Source organism: Protopterus annectens, chromosome 6.part0, assembly GCF_019279795.1.
Source record: "Protopterus annectens isolate FY-2018-M chromosome 6.part0, PAN1.0, whole genome shotgun sequence".
NCBI lineage: Eukaryota > Metazoa > Chordata > Ceratodontiformes > Protopteridae > Protopterus > Protopterus annectens.
The window spans coordinates 907,777,616-907,794,993 of NC_056737.1; positions in this window are offsets into that span (position 1 = coordinate 907,777,616).

The window sequence follows — 17,378 nt, forward strand, 5'->3', positions numbered from 1 at the left end:
AGTAGATGTTTGGAAGGGTTTTTTTATTTTTTGGTATTTCTCAACTTTGGAGAATTTTTTGCATGTTTTTTTTTTTTTTTGTTTGTTTGTTTGTTTTAACTCTTGTTGTGGGCAAGACAACTGGAGCATTTCCCAGGACAGCATTGACCTAACTACAGGTCTATAAGAAATAATGAGAAGATTAAGAAATATAATAAATAAGTGTGGCAGTGGACATGGAAACTGGTCATGGAAAAGGTAGGAGGACAATCAAGTCCAAGCACAGAGAGACAAGTAGACTCCATTTTCATCCAGAAAGCAAAGCACCCCAACTTTTTTTAATTGAAAAAGATGCACCACCCTAACTGCACTGTTTACCACTGCTGTAACAGTCCAAAAAGCAGAAAAAGAAATAGTTACTCAGCCTCTAAAGATCCAGAGAAAACTGACATAGAACATATGGGATTAGCAAACAAGGACAACTCAGAATGGCTAGTAAGAGTTAATATACATCTCAAGGAGTTTGAGAAATGGGAAGTTAAACAGTGATGTAAGAGGGGAGGGTTGACATTGCTGGTATTGCTGGTATGACAAAAGCATGGACCAGTAAGAAGTGGGAATGAGATATGGATGTGGGAAGTTATAAGTTAATTAGGAATGATAGGGAAGGGGAGGGAGGCAAAGAAGAAGGGAACTGATTTGTAATATAGGCTCAGAAGAAATAAAGTAGGAAAAATGCAACAGCCTGAAGGGGATAACAGACTATCAATGGTCAAATTCTTGCATAAATACCCTGTTGTCTAAGAAAGAGTAAAAGAGAGTAAATACCTATATATCAGGACCCCCTCTGCACCTTGGTAATACATGCCAATCCTTACCCTATCCTTACCTCTAACCCTAACTCTACTGTGTACCTTAAAACACCCTTTCTGTAACCCTGTCAATAATCAGACAAGTTAGTGACTAGTAATCCAAAAGCACTCCAAAAGCCAGAAACCAAAAATACAAAATAAAACAGTGGAACAATAAACCAAAATGGTGAACTATTTAATGACAAGTAAAACACATCAAACAATAAGTGCTTTCATCCGCACTGGAATTCTTCAGACTGAATAATATAATAGATATATAAACTATATATATAAATGTATATGTTTACATATATATATATATATATATATATATATATATATATACATATAAGATATATAAACAAAATACAAATGAGTACCATGGCAGTCCAGAAAAACATGGCAATCGAAAAACGAACAGTTTATTAAATATTCATTAAAAAGTAAAATACAAATCACATGACTTAAAATTCTCCAATCAATATTTCGTATTCCTCAATCTAGGCATACAATTACAATTAAGAGTTGCATTCAGACCTGAGAAATTATATATATTTAACACAATCTGCATTTCAATTTTTAAGTCAAAAGAAATACTATAGAAGATTTATATTTTAAAGAAGAAATATTTTAATTAAGAAAAAAATTAGTTGCAGAGGTTATCTGATAAATATTAGCTGATGCTTCATAGAATATTTTTAATAGGAGCTTGAAGGAACCTACAGATTGAGGAATCTGAAACATTGATTGGAGAATTCTTAAACATGTGATATGTTTTTACTTCTTTAATACATGATTTAAGAAAATAATTTTCAGTTTGAAGAAGTCTTGTATTAAGACAAAAACATTTATTTGTGTCAATATGCCTAATAAAGTGGTCGTCTTTTGATTGCTGTGGTTTACATTTTTACATATATATATATATATATATATATATATATATATATATATATATATATATATATATATATATATATATATATATATATATATATATATACTAGCTGTACCCGGCCACGCGTTGCTGTGGCTCTGTCTGGTTAAATGGAAAAGAAAGAAAAGAGAAAGCGCACGTTTCTAATATGTTTAATTTCACAATGCTAGTGGGTATACAATATTTTTTGTTGTTCCATTGTCTGTGCAGATATAGAGATTGTCTGGTTTGCCGACTCTAGAACATGCAACATATAACTGTCCATGTGAGAAGCAATCTTTGTGTAGATCTAAACTGCACAATTCTAAAGATTGGCCCTGAGCTTTGTTGATGGTGATTGCGAATGCCAATCGAATTGGGAATTGCAATCTCTTAAAATGAAATGGCATACCATTGGAATTATAGGAATGCGAGAAATGAGGACATCTTCACCTTTGAAAGGTCCTGTCAAGATTGTTGTTTCTATGACGTTGCTCATTAATTTTTTACTGCAAGCCGCGTGCCGTTGCAAAGCTTTGGCTGGTTGATATTTCGCAGCATGATAATTGGCATGCCGATTTTCAATTGCAGTACATGCGGTGGCATACCTGGCAGATCGCATGAATTCAAAAATTCTGTTGGATAATTAACCGCTTCATCTGCTTCCACAACAGTGTCGATGGACTTGTATGTGACTGCCTCGCTTTGAATGTTAAACGGAATAATATTGTTAAGTTCGTAGACGTCTTTGTTCTTGGCCACAAGAATAGCTCGTTCAGGCAGCCAATTGTGATTCTTATAATTGGTTTGAATATTGGGAAATACTTTTTCAACCAATTCTTCTTTTGCTGTCACTAAATTGCAGAAGTTATGAGGCAATGAAATTTGTCCTGAGGTCAGATCAACTGGCACCTTTCCGTTCCCAATTTCCAGCAATTGATGTGAGAATATCTCAGCTGATTGATCGTTTTGTAGCTGGACACGCATATTTGTAGTTAATTTTAAAGTCTTTACGTGTCGTCACAAAGTAGAGTATTCCAGGCAAGCATTTATTTTGTCCGCTGGTGTCGATTGAGGAGAACGAAGCAGATCTAAAGCTGCGGAACGCGATCGCCGTGCTCCCAACCGTACATCCTCAAGTCTGGCTGCACGTCACTCTACTGCTTACTCGGCACGTATTTGAGCCATTCTTTGTCTGTTTCACTCGTTCGCTGATGCCCGTTCTTCCTCAGTTTGATTTGCAATTACTCGTCACACTGCTTCCGCTCCGTGAGTACGACTTCCTAAGTTTGATCTTCTGCAAGGCATTATTTGGATGAACTAAAGCAGATCGATTGCACTGAAAAAGAATTAAGAAATTTATAACAAAAACATATAAAATTGCATATTTGTATACAAATATATAGAATCCATAGTAGGTATATAAAAACACGCGCGTATTCGAATGCAACATGTGACATCTATATAATAGTAGGTATATAAAAACAAGCACGTATTCAAATGCAACATTGTGTGAAAATTTCAAAGCAATTGGTGAAGGACTTTCGGAGATTTAAAATTTTGAACAAACGAACATTTACATTTTTATTTTTATTTATATATATATATATATATATATATATATACATATAAATATATATATATATATATATATATATATATATATATATATATATTATATATCTATATCTATATATATATATATATATATATATATATATATATATATATATATATATATACACATTATTATTTTTGTGGAAAATACAAACAATGAAATAAAGGAAGGTGGAGCCAAACGAAGACATGGAGCTATATTCCAAATTATAGTTGAGGACAGCACAACATGCTGTATGAAGACAACCCACCAGCTGCAGATGCAGCCCAAGCAGTCCAAGTACTTAACTATTCAGTGTAGGATAATTATTAATTCTGCACACTGCTGTCAGATTCCAAAATGCATTATGTGCACATATCTCAACTTAAATGCTACAAACATCAATGCCAATTCTGTTTCTGAAATCCTCTGTGTATGCTATACTGCACCTCAAGGAACGGAAGCTATTACCATGAAATCTGCCAGAATCCATAATAATACCCACCCCCACCAAAAGAAAATGCCACTTGCAGTGAATGAACTGCAACAAGCTGCAGTACTCCAAGCTATGGAGCTGGATGTGGTTGTGTGTCCTAGAAGGCAGCCAGCAAGACTGCAACAAAGCCAATTGTCAGATCCACAAATGATTGACAGACAACACCTAAACAGACAATTGGTGCAGGCAGTGTCCCACTTGTCTGCGCAGACATTACAAGGGAACCCCATCCCTCTTGAACCAAATGTGTGAGTCTCACCCTAGGTGTACTGCCATCTGTGACATTTCACAGACACATGGGGATGCTGTAGTAGTCCTATCCTGTTAAAATTCCTGGCATCAATGTGCAACAAGATGGATGAGTACATACGCTTTCCATCTTCCCCCATGAAGTGGAGAACTATTATGCACCAGTTTTATAAATTCACAAACTTCCTACATGCTCTTGGTGCAATCAACTGCACCCACATCTCTGTTAAGACCCCAGTTCATGCAGAAGCAGACAGATATATCAATAGAAAGGGGTGGCTATCCCTGAACTGCCATTTTGTGTGTGCAGTGGATGGCAGCATAACAAACATTATGGCAACAAACCCTAGAAGTGCCCATAATGCTGTTATATGGAGGGAAAGTGGTCTGAGGGCTGCATTCCAGCAAGGTAAAGAACCTGACAGCTTACTACTGGGTATGTACATGAACAAAGCTAGGATGTAAGCTAAGGACATCCCTCTCAAGATTATCCATGATGACGGGATATGTGCTGACTTCCTGTATTAGGTGATTGTGGTTAATTACACCATACAAAGAACTATCAAACCCTGCAGAAGAGGCCTACAATAAAGTGCATGAAAATATGATTGAGTGTGTGGTGCACTGAAAGCTAGGGTCACATGTCTGGGGACATCTGGGGGTGAGCTGCAAACCACACCTGAGAAGGCAGCCACATGTAATAACTGTGTGCACCATACTGCACAATACGCTAACAACAGCACATGGCAGTCTTCCAACTGCAGCTATGGGTGAACTACTTCAAAAATCTCAGATATCTGAAGGTGACATCCCACAACTATCAGAGGTGGAGCAGGATGAACCAGGGAGCAAAAGAAACAGGCATGGGCAATGGAAGGTTTGACCACAAACCCAGGTAACACAGCAGCATCCGGCACACAACTATGAGTCATGACAAGCCACATGTACAAGAGTACACAGACGGAACATTGATGCTCAGGTGTTGCCCCACCACAGCAGCAAAGACTGCATCTAATGGCAATTACCCAGTAGATGTACACACTGAGCATCAGACAAACCAAAGTAATTATAACATATAACAGGATGAATATATACAAATCTATCCCAACACTGGTCATCATCTCAGGCCACAAGTGACACAGATGTACCTACAGATTCATATCGGTGTATGTGTTCTTCTTTCCTAAGAGCACATTGTGGAGTGCTTACTGTCATTGTGCCGATTTCTTTTTCCACTGTTAAATGCTTTATATATTTATTTTATGTTGCACTTCATGTCATCTGGCTGATGTCATTGCTGAAGTCAGTACCAAATGCCATCTCATCTAGACAGTACACATATGATGCAATATAATGCACTAAGGCGAGGTAGCCTTTTTTCTGCAGAACTGTTACATTGTCCAAAATATGTCTGGTACTGGTGAATGCTTATGTACTGCTGACCATGTAATTCTGTAGCTGCCAGGCACTACTGAATGAGAGATGGTGCTTCTGATTTTGCTTTTTCAATGTAATGCATTCATAACATTTGTAACATGTGTTCCTACATAGAGCTCTTTCTGTTGCTATAGTAGATGTTTATAAACATGACTTTTCTGATGCCATGTTTGTGAAGAAGAATATATTGCATTTCGGGGCTGCAACTGCCAAATGTTCCAACAATCAACATAAATCCTACACATACATGTTCACAGATCAACTAAGGGAACTCAAAACATGATTCCCCATAACATACTTCTTGAAGAAAGTTCCCTAAATGCAAATAGGCCACACATTCATGGAAAAAATCATTAAAACATTTTTGTTTTTGCATGGTGGCAAGCCCCGAGCATCCCCATCTGGGCGACATCACAATGGCATGCCTCCTTACTTGCACATGCGAACTTCATGGTTAGACAAACCTAAGGAAAATGGGAAATGATGCAACAGGACTGACAATGATACCTTCCACTTAGCAGTCATACAAACATGATACCTTCCACTTACCAGACATGATAGCATGACAAACTCATTTTGGGAGCATACACATCAGGATGATTGCCTCCAGTGATTTCTTTCTGGAAGATTTCCATTCAAACAGATGAAGATCTCCCCTTAACCACACCAGTCATACAGCTTAGAAACACAATACACTAAGGGTGGTATAAATAGTCCTGCCCTCCAATTTAGCATAGCACTGATCCATGAAGGGCAGTGCTACATCATTAAGTAAATACGGCCAGCTGTGGTTTTTCATGCTGACTACAAGAAAGAGGAGTCATTTGGTTAAACACACCTCCCTGTGGCAAAAGCATAGAGTACTTAAAGTATAAACATTAGGGGGAGATCTTTTTATGAGAATAAGATGCCTTACATGTTGGTGTATGACTACAATTAATAGTGATGAATGTATAAGGGCAACCTTTGCATACAACATTCAAAAAAATACCCTTAACTTACATGAGTAAGGACCAATTTATCAGAGGAATACTGGAGATAGGGGGAAATTAATTAGCAAATTGGAAGAGAAACATGTAAGATTATTGACATCGCTTCAAGTAATGTTTGTGTTATTGAAGGGGAATGTTTCATTTTGGTGTAAGAGAAGTGCTTGTGCATACTTGGATAAACTATTAAAGGGATCATTTGGGAAATGTCTGATTTTGGTGTTACTGAAGTGCTTATGCATACTTGGTCAAACTACTGAAGGAATCACTGACAGAAATGTTTTGGTTTGTTGTCATTTTTGTGCTTGTGCATACTTGGTTAAACTACTGTAGAGATTGCTGGGTAAATATTTCATTTTTGTGTCACTGAAATGTTTGTGCATACTTGTACAAACTATAGAAGGGATAGGGGGGAAATGGTGTCATTTTAATGCTTGCAAACATTTGGACAAACTATTAAATGGATCGCTGGGGAAATTATGCCATTTTAGTGTTTGTGAATACTTGAAGAAACTAATGAAGGAATACCTGAGGAAATAATTCATTTTGGTGTCATTGAAATGCTAGTGCATACATGGACAAAGTACTGAAGGGATCACTGGGGGAAATAATTAAATTTGAGTTATGTAAGTGCTTGTCATAGAAGGTTCATGGATTGCAAAGTAGAAACAAATCTTGCAGCGATGCTTTTAAGAATGAATGTGCATAGGGCACGTCTATTGGACTATGAACTGGAAAAACACTTCATTATCTTCAGCTGCTTTAACAATTTCTCATTTACATCTCATTATACTTTATTTTCTTAGATTTATTTACTATGAATCATTAGCTAACTAGTTAAGCTCACTCACAGACATTTCAAATACCTTATCATGTTCACACAATGACTATGAACACCACCTCAAGTCACATACACCTACACATTCATATATATATATATATATATATATATATATATATATATATATATATATATATATATACATACATACATACATACACAGTTTAACTACAAGATTGTCATTTCCCAAAAAGAAAGGTTATGGTGACTGTCAGATTTTCACAAACAAAAGGGCTACACCACACTTATTGCATCGCTCCATTCTCTGCACATTCACATATGCATGCATTCAACTCCACTATAAATTGTACAATGCACTGTAAAGATCACCATTTATACTTTCCACTTACATTTCAGAGAAATATGATACCTTCCACTTACCATTTAGACAAACATGATAACTTCCATTTACCAGTCATACAAACATGATACCTTCCACTTACCAGTCATACAAACATGATACCTTCCACTTACCAGTCAGACAAACCTGATACCTTCCACTTACCAGTCAGACAAAACTTGATAATTTCCACTTACCATTCATACAAACACAAATATGATACCTTCCCCTTACCATTCAGACAAGCATGATACCTTCCACTTACCATTTAGGCAAACAGATCACTCACATCACAGCTCATGATATCTGTCTTGCACACATGGGACATGAACTATTGGCATATGACAAAAGGAGTTTTTCTAAAACCAGTTTCGGTGCAGTGCTCAGGGCACATCTAATGCTGCTGGGCTACAAATGCCCTATTCAGCTGGTATTGTCTTACTCTTGTTTAATCTCTCATGTAGATATACCATCTGCCAGTGATGACACAAACTTGGTATTAGTTATTTTATGCCACTGTGGCACAAAGCATTATGACTGTCATCTGCTAATGAACTTTGCCTTGTAATCCTCGGTTTGTGACTCCATTTCTCTGTACTTATGTGACTCCAAGTAAGTCCCTTAACCATACAGTTTGTCTGACTTACCCCAGCAACTGGCATTTGCTCTTAATATGCTCTTTAGACACAATATGTTGTATTTCATCCTCAAAAGCACCAGTGGCAGATATTTATTTGGGATTGGGCATCCACGTATTTTTTGGTAACTCATTCAGTGTGATATGTTTGTGATCATCCCTCCTCCTATCCAGTGATAAGGATTGCTATGAAGGACTTACACTATCTTTGCCTGAAGTACCTACTCTGTGTGTGGCAGTTATTGTTTCACTGTATAGATGATTTTCATTTTCTGTTTATGCATTATCATCTAGTCTTACCATATCCATGCTATTTATGATCATTTTCATATGTGGTCTGTACTTAGTAACATTATCACATGGCATAGGAGGTTGTGTGCAATTGTCACAGGAGGCTGTGTGCAATTAAGCAGCTTCTTAGTCTCTAATATGTAGATATTGCTACGCAAAGTCAACTCACCTATACAAATCAGAAAGCCTCTCTGAACCTTACCTTAGTCTACTATGAAATTAACTCTTGCAGGAGAAATACTATAAATAATATAGTCACTAATCAAATGTATTCAACAGCTTTGTCTGTGATTCAGTTAAATGAGGTAGTCATTGACATCAGGAAGTTTTTTAGTTATGGCTTCTCATAATATCCTGAAACATATGATGTCTAGAACAGTAGTCCCTGAAAATCCTGGAAAAAGTTCTGTGCTTATCTAGAATGGAAACAGGTGGACTGAATAAGTCAGGAAAGGTATTTTCAAACTCACATTTCATGCTATGGCAGTTAAGATAAATTTAATTTTCACTGCATTTCTGTGTTACAAGTCATGTGAAAAATAAATTAAAATGGTAGTTAGAACATTTAAGTGTGGCACTGTTATATGTGTCTGAGTAAAATTATTGGATAGTAAAATGAACATTTAGAGATGTCATTAAATAGTTCATTATATGTCATTCAAACTATGCATTTGTTCCATATAATAAAATAGTTAAAAAACGCATGAATCAAGAAGAAACAAGTGTTTAGAAAGTATCACAGAAAAGAAAGAAAAAATGGAACATAATAGTCTGTTAATGAATAAAATAACTGTAGATATGATCTGATGTAAATATGTAATCCAGATTTAAAATTTGCTGAAGAACAAGATATATCTGAGGATGAACACATTTAGAAATATTAGATAGTCAATTATGAAATAAAGTCAGCTCTTGAAAAATTTTAATTGGATTTCTTTGGTATAATGATTTGCAACATTATCTGAAGCAAATGTCATTAATACAGCTTGAAAAAGTAAAATGACCAGCCATGTACAGCAGGGAAGAGGATTAATGACGGAACATTTTAATGTATGTGTCTCCCTCACTAAAACATGTCAGAAGAAGAATAAACCTTTTAACAAATAATACAGATCTCTGCTGGACATTTGAATTAAACACAACAACAAAAAAAATTTAGTGAATGTATAGAAATGTAGACATATGTAAGGAATAAAAACAATCTTATTAAATTAAGTGATGCAAGGTCTATGGGGTAGATAGGGTGGCCGCGGTGGTGCAGCAGTTAGCGTTGCCACCTCACATCATGAGATTCTTTGGTTTGATCCTTGGCTGGGGAGCCTTCTGTGCGAAGTCTGCATGTCCTCCCTGTGGTCATGTGGGTTTCCTCTAGGTGCTCCATTTTCCTCCCACATCCCAAAGACATGCTGTAGGTGGATTGGACACTCTAAATTGGCCCTAGGTGTGAGTGCGTGCATGTGTGTGCCTTCTGTGGAAGGTCGGGTGCTGGGCTGGCAACTCAACACTGTAAAACTCCACTGTCAGTCATGAGTGGAGAGGTGATCCGCTGTGGAAACCCCTAACCAGAAAAAGATGAAAGAAGAAGAAGGTCTATGGGGTAGATGTACATTTCTGGTGAAAGGCAATTCTCATCAGTACAAAGTTGTCACACTATACTAGACAACTCCACTTTAAAAAGTTTGGGTAGATGTACATTTCTGATGAAAGGCAATTCTCACCAGTACAAAGTTGTCACACTATACTAGACAACTCCACTTTAAAAAGTTTGGGTGATATTTATTGTCCGTGGCTTTGCATATTCATAGCAGTGATCAACAAAGAGAGGTGCTATGAGGTTATGCAAAGCCTGGATTGTCTGGATGACTACTGCAATGCTGAGGACTTTCTGTAAACACATCCTCCCCCCATATCAGGAATGTGTAACATAATTAACGCATAAGTGATAGGGGACAGCTACTACACTGTTAAGGGGGTTTACACATATGCGCATGAGTTCAAATCAATTGAATCTATAATGAACTTATTTGCATACAGAGTGTGTAAATTGCCCAGAAGGTATGCCAGAAAGCAACCAGGTTTCAGTCAGAATATGGAGATGCGAGGAGTGCTGAGTTGGTACCTGATATCCTTACTGGAGGGGACACTTGGGTAAATGCTTTATTTTGATGCTTGTGCATACCTGGGCATTTTACTAAAGGGTTCATTTGTGGAAATGTGTAATTTCAGTGTTGGTGTATACCTGGACATTTTACTAAATGTGTCACGTGGGGAAGAGTTAAATTTAAGTGCTTGTACATACCTGAACATTTCACTGAAGGGGTCCCATAGGAAACCATTTAGTTTCAGTGCTTGTGCATATTTGAACATTTTATTGAAGGGGTAACATGGGTAAATGTTTCATTTCAGTGCTTGTGCACACCTGCACAAAACTCCAATATCGAAGGCAAAGCACTCTGTATTTAACTATGGATGTGTGTACCACAGTTATATCGGACTAGAATTGCAAAACCACCTCATTAGCATACTATGCTTTACAACATTTCTGATTTGCATTTCCTTATTTTTTAGACCTTGCACATTAGCATAAATGGCCTGTATGAATCATGCCTTGGCTATGCTCATTTGTAAGCATAAGGAATACTCAATAGTATTTGTGCAAGTGACTATGAATACTGGCCTTTATGTTGATTTTTTTGATGTTATGTCCCTAGAGTGTTATTTTAACATAAAAAAATGTTAGTGGCTGTATGTACAATATGCATTATTACTTTGAAACCTCAACACTAAAAAATGTCTTCTCTCTCCTCAGCTGTGCAGTGGCCCAATGCCATTAAACCTATGAAATCCTTCTAAATTACTTGATGCAAGACAGCAGATGTCTCTTCTTTATTGCTCTTGGTTTTGACCAAGAACAGGTGCTTCCATTATAAAACGACATATAACTTGTCTCCATACTGTTCTTTTGCATTCACAATCAGGAGAGCAGTCAGCTGAGAGAGTGTACATTGTCTGAACACTGAAAAAACAAATGTGATTCTTTATACATATGTGCATTTAGGGGAGTGATGATGCATCATTTACAATGCGTAATGGGAATGGTATCTTAAGAATTGTAATGAGCCTCAAAAGTTTTAGCTTCATGTTATCGGGCTACACTGTTTGGAGTTGATATTTGAATGTTTACACCATTCCTTTATATATAAAATAATTACTTTTATAAAAGATGAAAGTCTAACCTTTACTATTAAATGTTTTATTCATTCATTATAAAATTGTCAAGCTGTCAAATAGCTATAGACAGTATAATATTTCACAAAGGAAAAACAGTTGTAAGAAGGAAAAACATCTAGTTTTGTAAATGTCAATGCAGATTACAGGTATAACTTCTCTTATCTCTTAAAATAAAATGTTTGAATAGACTGCAACAGAAGGCCTTTCGAACTTTGCCAAGTAACTTACTTTAAAACTTAAATGTTAGCCTGCATTTCATAAATTCTAACACAAACTCTACAGATTATAAAGCATACAAATCATACATCAGTAACTAATCATAGCAGCAGCATACAGCCAAAGAAAGGCAAGGAAATGCAATTCTGTCTATAGAATATAGTACTGTACAGCTGAGATACTTCAGAGCTGCAGATTCCATTCATACATAGCACTGGATTATACAAATCCATTTCCGAAAACGTCAATGGCTCATGGGCACAATGTGCAAAGAATATAAACTAAATCCAACAAACTGCTTTTGTAAAATAACTTGAGTGCCATTATCTGATGCTGAATAGAATAAGAAGTATAAACATGACAAGGCACTGGATGATTCTTTTCTGCAACACTGCATGCAGGATTCACAGATCAATATCGTACAAATAGAATTTATGTAACAGCGAGTAATTCCACAATGAGAAAATCTAAAATCCATGAACTAAGACTAGAACTAGAGAAACAGATAATCATGTACTCATATTTCTAACCTCATTTGCGTGGAAGTTATTTTAAAATTCTCATCAACATGAGATAAATGTGCAGAAGTTGGTTCCTTGAAAAATAGTTTGTTGAATTATACTTCTAAACCAACATTCTGGTGTATTTTTGTAATAAGATTCTTGTCCCTATATGCAAATTTCTACATATGTTATTTAAAAGCGTCCTCTAAATGAGTGCCAATTTATCTAAATGCGTATTATAAAAATATTATAAAATTGCTAGCTGTTTTATCACAACTACATTTTTCAATATGAATTATTTCTTCTAAGTCATTGATTATGCACATTTAAAATTTCATGAGGAACATAACTAATCTGTTCCTGCAACTGTATTATATTTACTTTGCATTTGAATTGTTGTACTTTAAATGGACCTGAAACCAATTCAAATGCTAGATTAAAAAGAAAACAAATATTTAATGAAATTCCTTGCATTAGGTAACATAGATTCACTAAGGTGATTTTATTTCTGTTAGACAAGTGTAGCTGATTTCTTTAATTAAAAATAAGAAAGTCAAAGTTGGTGTTGGGAGAGTGTTGTGTGCTGCCATAGCTTAATTTCAGTAAGGCATTTGACATAATTCCTCTCAGAGAGTATCTTAAAGTGCCTAACAATATATCATACAGTCAGAAGAATAAAACAGAAGATGCTATAAGTCAGGTGCAGAAGACAGTATCAAAGAGCAATTTCGCCATCAACTATTATTTCCTTGTACATCAAAACATGGCTAGCCAGCATACAGAGTTTCAGTACATAGAACACAAAACTCTAATGTGTAAATATAGCACATAGTGGAGTTGAATATGGTAGGGTAGGATCTAATCATCCCATAGCCAGAGAAAGCTATATAGAGAGAGACAAGAGATATACAGACACAGAGAGACAGAGACTGAGTTAGGCAGACAGATAGACTGCTGCCATAGCTTAATTTCAGCAAGGCATTTAATATAATTCCTTTTAGAGAGTATCTTAAAGTGCCCAACCATATGTCATATAGACAGTTTAGCCTAGGGGCTGTCCTGCCTTATATAAGTGGTACATTTTGTTTTTTTCTGCTAAATACTTGAGCTTTGGCGGGCTAAGATCTGCCTGCAATCAACTGGATGTATAAGCGAATTTAAGTACACTTTTATCTGCACTTTTTCATATAGTACTGCATTTTATTTATTTTTGTTTCTCGCTGAATATTACTGAATATTAATTGAACTGAGAATTGTGGCTCTGTGTCTCTATAGTTAGTTCCCACCCACCCTCCATCTTCTTGTATTGGTGTTAATCATGGTGGCTTTGAAATTGCACGCCCCTCTTGTAGATTTGTATTTGGATACTCCTTTTGGGCCCATTTCATTTGCTCTCTCAACTGAGTGCAGTGAGGTCATATTCTAATTTCAGGCACTCCTACTGTGTACAAAGAGAGTATTTGGGAAGGGAAAAAAAATTCTAAGCTTGTTTCCTGCCTTTCTTATGAGTTGTCTAGTCCAGATACAGATTTGCTGTGTCCAGGATTGTTTGTAAGCTTCTGAGCCCCCAAGCTTTTCTGTGATGGAGGGAAGCCTTCTAGCTTCATTTTGTTTCTTAGAACTAGCCAGTTTTTTTTTTAGTTTCAGCACTCAAATCTGTTTCTTTGAGCACTTGTTCAGAACTCGTTGTAAGCACTAAATAAGCTGCAAATTACTACAGCACTCAAGTTTCCTCACTTGTCTAAAGGAAAGCAGTTTTTAGTACTTAATAAATAAGCACCTATCTAGGCATGTCTAAGGGTCAGCTCCTGGTGTTTTCTCCTGTCTACCTGATGAATCTTGGCATCTTGGGGCAATGCAGCAATTGCCTCATGTACGCAGACAACCCTCTCCTCCTACCACCCAACACTACAACCTGTGTGAGATGCACTTATATAGCCAAACTGGAAGCAAAGCTCTCTTCACGCAAGACTGGACTAGACAGTTAAGAGGAGACGGTAAACACTTGCACCACACCACACTCATCACATAATCCCTCAAAACCTACACCACCAAAACACACACATAGAAACACAAAGCACACCTATATTTACCGAAGCTCTCAGTCAAAACCTGCCCAAGTAACAGGGACCTTCCAAGCAGAAATGCAAGCAAACTCCACCCCCCAACACAACCCAAATGACACATAGCCCACAAACTCAGTGTGCCACTCAACCATAGCCCATAAGGCATAACAACGTACCCAACACTCTAGTCATAGGTGACTCTATAGTCAGGCACACTGATGTTCCACTCACTAGGCTAAACAAGGAGAAAGTTACTGTCAGCTGCCTGTCGGGTGCCAGGATCCACCACATAATGCACACACGCAAGTCACTCCACAAGTACGAATATGACTCTGTCATTATCCATGTTGGTGTCATTGACTTGAGACATACCTCCCTGGACTACATGAAAAGAGACATGGAGGAGCTCTTCGATCTTGTAGCCCAGGCAGGTATGACCCTAGCCCTGAGTAGCATCCTGCCATCACCCAGAATGGTACCACAGTACAATGACAAAAGGATTGACTTCAACAATTGGCTAAGCTTCTGGTGTCATTCTAACAGGATCCAGTATTTGTCTGACTGGGATGACATGATCGATAGACTACGATGCTTTGCCAGAGATGGCCTGCACCTGTCACCCTTGGGATTCCGGATACTGGCTAAGACACTTGCCACCCCTAGAGTGCCTTTTTTAGACAAGGTTCAAATGACAAATTCACCACCGTAACAGGTACAAGCAAGCAAATTCTGATGTAATGCTACTCAATGCTAGGAGTCTAAACCACAAAATGCACTTACCAGACAAACCAAGGAAAACTAAGAAATGCTGTATAAACTCACCGAACACTCCCAGGCCCAAGTCTCAATTCCACTGAGAATATAAAGTCCAACTCAATATAAATGAAAAAATACAGATTTTATTTTAAGCTGTTAAAACCATACGCTTTTCATTGGCTAACAGTCTGACTTCTTCAGAAAGAACAAACAAGCAGACAGTACCTCCCCTTCATTGAGAACATTTAAACAGTTCACTAATTGAGAATAGCAAGTCACATGGTTGAACCTCATCTGAATTAAAGTCCCAGCACTAAAAAAAGCACTAGGAAGACAATAAACAACTGAATACTCATATAATAATAATACAATACCAAAATATTAAAACCATATTATATGTAAAACAAGTTGCCAAATAAAATAGTGTGTACATACAAGCTTAACAAATCTAGTGCATGTGAATAAATGAAATTTTTTGATTTCAGTCACGAAAATTTAAATATTTAAAAGAATTTTTTTGAAGACATAGAAATCAAACAGCTATGTGAACCCCCACTATCCAGTTTAGAAAATGAAAACGTTTTTTAAGATTTTGAAAACAGAACACACTGACTGTTGTTAAAATGGCCCACGGGGCCAAATAGTCTCACACCAAGGAAGGTGGAAAAAAAGCCTTCTCCTTTAAAAATCTGAAGTGTGACAGCTGTATCCATGAGCTATAAAAAGTGTTGTTGTTGCTGTTTTGCCAGACCTATGCATATCCTAATTTGAAAACTACTGTCCTATGGCAATAACGAATTGTCAATGTAACTAATACACATTGCATTATGACTCTTCTTAATAATACTACCCTAGTGTAAATGTAAATAACAGACTCAGGGATATAGTTGGTCACTGCCAACCTCCACCCTGTCCCCGGACCCTCTACACTATTGCCAGACTAACTAAATGACACTAAATAGTGTCTACTGCAAAAACGTAGTCCAGCAAAGGGGTGAACCAAACTGGCAACACAATACAATACTAGAAGCCAGTACCCACTACCCCCCACCCCCCCTTTTTTTGTATTCCCTTGGTGGGTCCTATACTTTCTCATGGATGTGTGATCTGAACTTTTAGTTGGCCATATATTAGGAACTTGAGTCCAACTACTGAATAAAAATAAAAATATATGGCTCAGATGGCATAACCAGATAAAGGCTCGAATGGTGTTCATAATTTAAGAAAAAAAAATGGCTATTTTTATCAAGAGAATATAAGAAGCATTAAGAACCACTCCAATGTGGAATGGTTTTGCTACAAGTCATCTCTTGAGCCTCTTTAACTTCAGTAAGCAAGCCAGGTTCAAAGAACCATTTAGACCAGGCACATGGCATGCATCCAGCCTTAATTGCCACCACAGTTCCCTACTTTCTAAATACAAGGGAGTGTTGCCTCCTCTTGGGTTAGGACCAACCTAATCGATGACACTAAATGTGAAACTGTGGCCTGAGTTTTCCATGACATGTTTGGCTAGAGCCTTCTCCCATTTGCCTTTTCTGATTGCATACAGGTATTCATATATACGATCTTGTAATCTTCTGTCTGTCTTGCCTACATAGAAAGCAGGACAGCAGGCACATTGGGCTAAGTAAACTACCTGTGTACTGTTACAGTTAAATTCGCCTGCCAAAGGGAAGACTAATTCGTTGCTTGACCCTGTTTATATGTATCCACAATATCGGCACATTGAGCATTTGTACATGCCCAATCTATTCCTGTGAATCTTGGGTTTTCTTTCCAATATATCCTTAATATTCAAACTCTCCTATAGACTACCCAAGGGGGGTCCATGAACACCTTACGGGTGGACTCGTCCTGTAATATTAAGGACCAATTCTTCATGACTGTTGTAAAAATAGCTCTGGCATCCATAGTGTAAGTTATGATCAAACTTTGGAATGAGTAAGGTGCCTTTTCTATACTCTCTTATCATGTTGTCATATT